Below are 10,384 nucleotides of genomic sequence, written 5' to 3'. Positions count from 1 at the left end.
GTGAAACGTCATATTTTCACTGTATTTTAGCTACAGTGAAAATCTAGAACTCGTATTTACTTCCTATTTAAATTTGATGATTACCAATGCATCTGATCGTATTTGAAGTGCAATTACGACAAAAATATCTCAAACGAATTGAATACGAATTGAATCGAGTGTAATAGTCCAAGAACTAGGGTGGGGGTGGGTATTTCGATTTTTACAAAAATGTTTGTAATAAGTGTTGAAATCTGCGACAAGAAGAAATTAGGGGTAAGAATAACTAAAATGTATGTGACCTAATTAATCAACCAACCATGTAGAAATGCAGATCAATGATTACCTCATGTTGTCATCTTCAATTTGAGTGGTAATATATAATCATACCGTTAAAAGTTTCAAAGTTACAAGGCATTATGTTTCCACCACCCTTAAATATTGGAAATTCTGACACACTGTCATATCATGGAAATCATGTCATTATATACTCTTCAAAAAAAGAAACGCAAAAGGGTACAAATGGGTTATAACTCCGATTTTATGTTTCCTACCGGTTCATGCTTTGTGAATATAATGTCATTGCATGTCCCAAACACATTCCCACGGTTACATTCGATAAAACGCAGCTACTGTACAATAAAGTTCCAAAATGTGAATATTCGCAAAAACGCAGCCACGTGCAAACCATGTCACCACTGCACGTGCGTTGTCTGCACGTGCAACATGAACACCGACAGTATAAAAGTGCAGGGTGTTCGCTTGCCTGGCCTCTGTATCTGGCCGACAGTTGACAATCCAGGACATGCCACGTCTCAGTGAACCGCAGAGAAACAATGCCATCGGCCGACTAGACGCAGGCGAATCCAGAACGGCCGTTGCCAGGGCATTCCATGTGTCCCCAAGCACCATCTCCAGACTGTGGGACCGTTACCAGCAACATGGATCAACACGTGACCTCCCTAGATCCGGTCGACCACGGGTCACTACCCCCGGGCAGGACCGCTACATCCGAGTACGCCACCTTCGGGAACGATTGACTTCTGCCACCTCCACAGCCGCAGCAATACCAGGTTTGCGCAGGATATCCGACCAGACCGTACGGAACCGCCTACGTGAGGTAGGAATTCGTGCCAGACGTCCAGTTCGAGGTGTCATCTTAACACCACAACACCGTCGACTCCGACTGCAGTGGTGCCAGATTCATCGACAATGGCCTCAACTGCGATGGAGACAGGTGTGGTTCAGTGACGAGTCCCGATTTCTGCTCCGACGTCATGATGGAAGATGTCGCGTGTATAGGCGTCGTGGTGAACGTTGTGCGGCAAACTGCGTGCAGGAAGTGGACAGATTCGGCGAGGGTAGTGTCATGGTGTGGGCAGCCATCTCACACACTGGCAGAACTGACCTGGTCCACGTGCAGGGCAACCTGAATGCACAGGGCTACATTGACCAGATCCTCCGGCCACACATCGTTCCAGTTATGGCCAACGCCAACGCAGTGTTCCAACATGACAACGCCAGGCCTCACACAGCACGTCTCACAACGGCTTTCCTACAGAACAACAACATTAATTTCTTCCTTGGCCATCGACATCACCGGATTTGAACCCAATTGAGCATCTATGGGACGAGTTGGACCGACGCCTCCGACAGCGACAACCACAGCCCCAGACCCTGCCCGAGCTGGCAGCAGCCTTGCAGGCCGAGTGGGCCACCATCCCCCGGGACGTCATCCGTACTCTGGTTGCTTCAATGGGCAGGCGGTGCCAGGCAGTTGTCAACACACGCGGAGGCCACACTCGGTATTGACTCCAGATGACCTTGACCTTGGTGGTGTGTCCTATCACTTACTCACAATGGACTAGAGTGAATTGTGAACAATCCTGCAACATTTGGTAATTATCGGACTCACCATTCAATAATTAAATCAATTCTCCAAATGTTACGACAATGTGGTTTTGCGTTTCTTCTTTTGAAGAGTATATATAAGTCGGAACCAGTAAACTAGTTCTGCTGTTTTCCTCTTCCATCTACACAGAAGTATACGAAAATAGTTTAAAATATTTGAAAAACCACATTTTACAAAAATGAGAGAGAAGTTTAACAAAAAATGGCCCAGATTTTAAGCGCCGGTCCAAAATTGTGACCTTTTGACCTCTGCTGACCTAATTAAAATACATTGTTTGAAATGTAATGAATAGATAGTAGAGACCAGTAGCGTTAACATAAGGGGTCATTTGCTTTTCTAGCTTGTATATTGACTAAACTACAGACATTTTAGTTATCCTTACCTCTAATTCCTTCATGTTGTAAATTTCAACATTATTAAAAACATCAACATTTTTAAAAATCGGAATAGATTTGACAACTAGAAACCCCCATTTCATAAACTACGTATATCAGGCCCTCGGACCTTTTGGACCTTTTGGGTTAAATAAGCACACCATCCCACCCCACCCCCTCTTCCCCACCCTTGGACTAATTGTAAGAATTTAACTGTTCAGTACGTTTTGTTTTTGTGGGTTGGTGTTTTTTTGTGGGGGTTTTTAGGATCGCTTTGTCAGGTATGTTTGTACAGCAGTATTATTAAATAAATGTTAATTTAATAATTAAATAAAGTTAAATTTTATTCAAATTTCTTTTAAAAAGTCTATGGTCAAGTAAATTTTCTGGAAAAGTTCCATCGGAAGAAATATATCATGACGTTAAATCTACGTGTTTTTGATAGGATAAGCAAAATATATTAACAAAAAGCGAAAGATATTGTCAAAAATTAGGAAAGTAGTACATGCGTATATATATTTAAAAAAGACCATTTCATGATGTTTTTTCGAATACAATTTTTATGTCAACTCGCACTATGTTTTTCATACATCTCTTGTTGACATAAAAATCGTATTCCAAAAAACAAACAAACATGAAGTAGCCTCTATGTACCTAATTAAACAGTTGATTACTCAATAATATTAACGCTAAGAAATGATGAAATAAAGTAAATGATGAAATACGATTATGAATGCTATCTTCAAGGGGCGGGACGTAGCTCAGTGATAAAGCGGTAGCCTGGTGTGCGGTTGGTCTAGGGTCGATTCCCGTCGGTGGGCCCATTAAGCCATTTCTCGTCCCATCCAGTGCTAACAAGAGTACCGGTGAGGTACATGATATGCCCGTCAGGAGTTTGATGGGAAAATCATAGATATTAATGAATATGTTACGGGTATGATTCAATTATGTGACATTTTTGGAATGGGATGGATGAACAGTTTGTTTTGAACAACTACTGATGATACCATATCCACTGGAGAAGGTGCTGTCTGATTAATGAAGTCCTGACTTCTTCAAAGACTAAACAAGATTTTCCTATGATGTTCAGAATAGAGACAAATTATTTGATTTATTTGTATCACAGTGACTTAGTAATTGTATGCCATACACCACCATACCAAACTGTTCCTATATGTGAGGTTTGATGGTCCTGTATGCATCTGTATGCAAGATATGATCCGGACAAGGATTTACTGTTATGTGCAGTAGACCGTGAAAAGTAGGTCACAGTGACCTAGTAATAATACGTGACACACCGCCATCCCAATTTGTTCCTGCATGTGAGGTTTGATGGTCCTGTATGCATATGTATGCAAGATATGGTCCGGACAAGAAAACGTTAACAGACGGATACGCCATACCATAATACGACCCATCATAGACGGGCGTGTAAAAACAACTGATGTAGTAAAGGCCATGGTATATACTATCCTGCCTGTGGAATGCTACATATAAAAGATCCCTTGTTGCTAATCGGAAAGAGTAGCCCATTGTGTGGCGGCAGCGGGTTTCCTCTGTCATTTTCATTGCATTTTATTTTAGCTTATTTTCGTGCTTATATCCAATTAAATTTCAAGCAGGCAGTCCTGGGCACACACCTCAGCTATCTGGGTTGTCTATCCAGGACAATAGGTTAGTTGTTGTTGGTATTTGTAAAATATGGGGACTGAAATTTCGTATTCATTACTATGTGGACATGTGCCACCTTCAATGAAAATGTTAGGCCCATTGGTCAAATGTTGTTAACATAGCAGCAGATTTAAATGTGCAAGTTAAAAAATTCGACGCCAAGACAGTAAGTGTAATGAACGTTTTATTTGTTCTACCTGAATAAAGTTTATTTTATATCTGTGCAAAAATAATTAAAAGACTAACTCAGAGTTAATTTAACTATGCTTTGAACAACTGGGCCTTGAGATTTTTCTCGTCACTCGATTCATCTTATACTGGTCACCAATATCCCATACTTTGTAGTTGTCGGAAAATTACGTCTGTTCCTTATGATCAGATGGCAATTCTGACGAGAAACTGACATGGCCGCGAAGTACTTAATGAGATCCTAAGCCATGCACCAACTGGGTTGTCATGCCACGACCAGAAGAGGTCAGGCCCTTTCTAAGGGCCCTTTGGGCAACCTAGGGAGACACCACAGCATCGTAAAGGTCTAAATAACGAGTTACTCTCGATTCACTAATGTCAAAACCTATATTAGCTCTGCCTTTTTCCTTTTTGACCGACCGTTCAAAATTGCGCCAAATTTCCTCAATCAAAACTGCGCACCTTTTCTCTTTGGCATATTAATTGCTCCATTCAAAATTCCAAAATTCGCAGATAAGTATAACTTGCCAATGTGATATACCAACACAATTATCTGTTAGACATTATATACTGGTATTTGATAATAATAACAATAATAATAATAATAATAATAATAATTCAACTATAAAAATTTGATATTTGCGTTATATAAATTATCTTATATAATGTTTAAGTTTGTGCCTTTTTGTCAATAATGTTGCAGGCGCGTGTACGTTGGGTGTGGGGTGGGGGGCGTGGTCTAAACCCTCCTCTTAGTAGTATTACGGCCTGCCGGGCGCCAAGACCTACTTTCCGTGACCTTGACCTTGATGACGTCACGGCCTTGTCACGTGACCTCGTCCTACTGACCCTGACCTACTTAGACTGACCTTGACCTACTTAGACTGGCCTAATGTGCCGTGTGCAACGTCCTACTGACCCGCCCCCCAACCTACTTAGTCTAGTCCTGACCTATTTAGCCCGGCCCCGATCCGTCGTACTTAGCAACGCCCGTGCTATCCTGTCTGTGGGAAGTGTAGGATCCCTTGCTACTAATGGGAAAGTGTAGCGGGTTACCTCTCTAAAACTGTGAAGTGTGTTTGACATCCGATAGCTGATGATTCATAAATCAAGGTGCTCTAGTGGTGTCGTTAAACAAAACCACTTCTAAGGACTCAGCCCAACGCGAAGTAGTGTGTTTAATTTTAGCGCACTAAATGTTGAATGGTTATCACGGACACTGCTTACATCCGGGAAGCGGTGGTATCCTATTTTCTTGTCGGTGACAATATTCTTCAGAACTAGAAGTTACATTCTTAAAGACGTGAAAATTGAAATGATTTAAATAGGTGTAAAATAGAATTCTCGTCCCACTATGTCTCGCGCGCTAGCAAGATTATTAAACCATTTTAACATACCCAAAGAACGCGCTTCGCCGCTCGCATATATGTATATGTGGTTTGAATGACAGGCTTTGTTTACATGCGTGAAGTAGTCAACTGCGAACGAGTTCGCGTCCAGCGCGGAAGGTACCTCGTTCGTATCTGAAGTGGGGAAATTAAAAAATTTCTATTATTTAATTTTTTTTTAATAATTTATAGTTTATTTATTTGTTTTTATTTATTTGTTTGCTTATTTATTTATTTTTTATGTTACGAATTTTTTAAAGCAGCCTCCTTTCACCTTTGTACAATCAGCCTATATATCACCTGTAGGGCGGGGGTCTGTATAAGTAGGTTGTTTTGAAATTTAACATTTCATGTTTAAACAGTAGTTTAATTAATTTATATTAGATTTTAGGGTACATATATATATTCACACTCATATATAAGGACATTTACGCTTTAAAACTGTACCATGTATACAGAGAAGATTTAAAACTAGTATACCTTTAGAGATGTAACCTATTAAATATACAGAGATTGTGTTGTTCAATGGTTCTGCCATGGAGATGCTGACCACACATGGAGAATTCTGTCCTTGGGACACGTTCATGGTTCAATGCTACCCATCATGTACACATCTAACAATTTTGCAACAGGTGATCAATGTAATTTGCATGGTCCCCACAATTAGGCATGACTGATATACAGTGGATTTACAGTGAAATTTGAAATTTGAAATTTTCAAATCATTGACAATATATATTGTAGTGAAAACAAAACACAGTTCCTACATCCATCCGTCCATCGTTTTGAGCGGAGAGACACTGGTCATACCTATCACACACATTCATTCAAACACTCCTGTCTTTTTTTTCTTTCTTTTTTAAAATACATTTTTGAGGGTATTGAGTTCCTTTTCCTAATAGTTTTATTATTATGAGTTAGTTATTGAAAGTTTATTTATTTGTTTTTTTTTTATTTATTTATTATGTTACGATGTTTTTTCAAGCAGCCTCTAATAACCCTGTGGGGACGGGACGTAACTCAGTGTTCCCTCGATGTGCGGTCGGTCTGGGATCGATACCCGTCGGTGGGCTCATTGGGCTATATCCAGCCAGTGCTCCACAACTGGACATCGGCCGTGGTATGTACTATCCTGTCTGTGGGATAGTGTAGGATCCATTGCTTTTATTCAAAAAGAGTAGCCCATGAAGTGGCGACAGCGGGTTTCCTCCCTCAATATATGTTTGGTCCTTAACCATATGTCCGTATAACCGTAAATAAAATGTTGAGTAAATAAAACATTTCCTTCCTTGTAAAATAAAGATTAATTGAACACAAATATTTATTTTGTTTTAGTCATAGGGAAAGAAAGACATATTTGTCTCGAAGAAAGGAATGTTTGTTAAGAAGAAAGGCATATGTGTTAAGGAGAAGAAAGGAATGTTTAAGAGAAGAAAGGAATGTGTGTGTGTGTGTGTGTGTGTGTGTGTGTGTGTGTGTGTGTGTGTGTGAAAGAGAGTGAAACACTCCAGCCCATTGCTTTGAAGAAAGAACGCGTGACTGCAACTCAACGCTCCAACCTAACCTATGATCTTTTAACTGCATTTTAAACACAAGTATTTCCCTAGAGTACAAGCCAGTACAACCAGTGTATTATGTCTGGTATATCAAAGGTCGTGGTATGTTCTGTCTTGTACACACAGCTCTTGCTGCTATGAAGTAGCGGTAGAAATATCCAATCACAAATCTAGTCATAGAGTAAAAAACACAAAAAACAAACGCAATGGTTTGGTTTTTCATTTATTTCTAAATTACAAATCACTGACACATATATAAAATGGGCACACATTGTGTTACATCGAGAGGCCTTAAGGGCGACATGTGAATAATATGAGTGTTCATTTCTCTTCATCTTCGTCGTCCTCATCAGTATCATCATCATCGGTATCGTCGTCGTCTACTTCGTCCAAATATTCGCCGATCCAGGAACGATACTGATTTAATTTAGAACGAATCTGTGGTCTGACATCTCGGTTAGGATTCACAGACTGTAGAAGTTTCCTCGTGTTGGGGCCTTTGTCAAAGTAATGCATATAGGTCAGAAAGCGAGAGTACGTGTCTTTAAATAACTTCCATTGTAAAGTCTTCATGTTTCTTTCGATGGCATCTTGGGACATGTTTTTTTCTTCGTAGCGTTTTCTCTTGCTTTCGATATAGTCATGATTGATGTCGAATTCACGTTCCACCGTGAGACGAATGCCTTCGTTTTCCAGGTCGGGCGACAGCTCTCCATTTCCCTCCTCGCACGTTTTAAATCGCAGATGTCGCTGCAAGTCGCTACCGTCTTTAAAGACCAGACCACACGTATCGCAAGACTGCATCCTCTTGACTTTTTTTCAGATAGGGTTCCACCTCATCTTCTTCTTCGTCGTTACTTTCATAGGCGGGTATGCCTGGTAGTTTTCTTTTGAATGAGTTTCTTTGCATGATTTGCACGTAGAGCTCTTTCTCCGTCGGTGGCTGCAACTCTTCTGAGACATTCGCCGTTACGTTCGTGCTTTTATACCATTCGGACGGCCCCGTCTCTAAACCATTAGGTCGAAGGCGCCAATGTTCGGGCGTGGTCGGTTTCAAGTCCACCAAGAAATATCCGTAGGGCCTGTGGGTAGCTTCCTCAAACCGCTGCATGAAATGACGAGTATTTCCAGGATACATCTGCTGTGCCAAGGTTAGGACTTGCTGCTTGTCGATGGGGTTGTTGAACAGTGCCAAGTAATGACAGTTTCTTCTCTGTGTCGGGTCCTTGCTGTTATAGAGGTTCTGGTTGATGGCAATCACAGAGAGGTTTCTGTGGTGACTTCCTTCCGTGAACAGGTCGGTGATGCGAGGGTCTTTTCCAGCTGTAGACATCAGGTCGTCCAACACGATGAGATTTCTGACTCTCGAATCCAAATAACGATCCTTTTCCAAATTCTCGGGTATGCCTTGAACAAATTTCACTCGAGCAACCTTTTTGATCATATCATAGAGGGGTTGCCATCGTTTGTAGAGCCAGATGATGCGCTGGGGAGGCGGCTGGATTTTACCATCCCTTAGCAGTTTGTACAACAAAAATGTCTTTCCACACGACGTGGGTCCCGACACGATCATGGTGAACGGATGTAACAATCTTAGGGGCTGCTGCTGCTGCTGTTGCTGCTGCTGCTGCTGTTGCTGCTGCTGCTGTTGTTGCTGCTGCTGTTGTTGCTGCTGCTGCTGTTGTTGCTGTTGCTGCTGCTGCTGCTGTTGGGAAGACTTATTGTCAGATTCCAAGAGTCCATGTTTATTTCGTACGTGCCGAGTTAGGTCGTGGGTCCAAACATATTTTTTTTCGCAAATGCGACACTGATTCATGTTGTTGACTGTTGAAGTGTTCGACGTGAACTGACGATGTTGAAACTGCCATGCCCCCTTTTATAGCCGGGGGTTTGTTCTGTTCCTCTTTTTCTTTTTTCCATGTAGGGTCATAGAGTTCTAGACATCAATCCACACTGTACATGATCTGACTTTGCCCACCACGTTGAATTTCGAAGTGAGGTTGAAGTTTGCCTTGTGCCTGCAGTTTGTAGAAACGGGTCCACTTGTCCACGTCGGGAACGTACAGCTTGTACTGGTCTGACATGTTGCTCCTCTGAAGGTTCTATCTCAAATGATGATGGTTTGTGACAAACATCCTATTTATAGAGATCCTGCATATCTCCAGCTATCCGTGACCACTGACCATACGGTCTTTGCTTTCATCTGATCCAGGTGACTGTCGTCCTAAATGAAGGCTAACAAAAGGGTGTTTTGTTTCAATATACGTTTTCTAGTTCTATTCATCACGGCAGGTGATACGAGCATTTTCATCATGTTCAGATATTCATTGTTAGACTGTAAAAATCGACGTTTCTGTCCTGCTCCGACGTGAATACGTCCGTCCAGCAACCCTTGAACGATCTCCACCAAGGCCAACATTTGTTCTTCATTCATATCATTCAGTAATCCCAGAGTCATATGGTAATCGTGAATATTCGTCATCAGTTTTAAATAATTGTAATGTTTTAGAACGTATTCAGCCATGTTTCAAAACCAAAAAGGCTGCGGCTTTACGTGCATTGTCACCGTCACTGGTCCTGTGATAAATGAGGCTGGATTGCCATCTGCGTACTGTATATAGATGTCCACGATCTGCACATCTTCCAGTCTCATGGGTACGTAATGATAGTTTGGAAACACAAAAGATCTTTCCTTTTTATTCCCCATCAAACAGATGCGTCTCAGCAAGGGCTCCTTTCTTTCTCCAACGTGTGAGCTGTAGCAGATGTTGGAACACACGTAAATGTCATGGCTGTCTGATTTTCTCGAAACATCCCAGTTCTGAATGGTGATTTCGGTGGCTGCTACCACCCACTTTTTTCCGAGATGTAGTCTGTCATATAGATTGACTCTAAAAGACCAGTGTGTGTTGTCGGGAAAGTAAGACGTGCTGTCTGTACTTCGAATGGTAATGTACTTATCCATGGTGCTTATTCGTTTTGATCTTGGGATTTGGCAGCAAATAACCCAAGCTACTGCTGAGTAGTGCTGTCCACAAGTTAGAATTACTTCGATCGAGAGATAAGTTGATGATACACGTAATCACCACCACGTATATGATGATGATTTGAGAGAAAAATACCGTTTCCGATTTGGCAACACGTTTACCAAAAAATGTCCAGGTATCACCCGAATGACTTCTTGACAGAGGTTGTGTCTCTACAATTTCTTCCATGATAATGAAAAGTCAAACATGTGCTGAGGTCTTTTATACTGTCTGATATCGAACAACGTCTGCTTCTTGAATCCACGAATTGTACTTCTTAGGCCAGTGA

The sequence above is a fragment of the Gigantopelta aegis genome, chromosome 10 (genome assembly GCF_016097555.1).
Source record: "Gigantopelta aegis isolate Gae_Host chromosome 10, Gae_host_genome, whole genome shotgun sequence".
Taxonomy (NCBI): Eukaryota; Metazoa; Mollusca; class Gastropoda; order Neomphalida; family Peltospiridae; genus Gigantopelta; species Gigantopelta aegis.
This window is presented reverse-complemented; position numbering follows the sequence as displayed.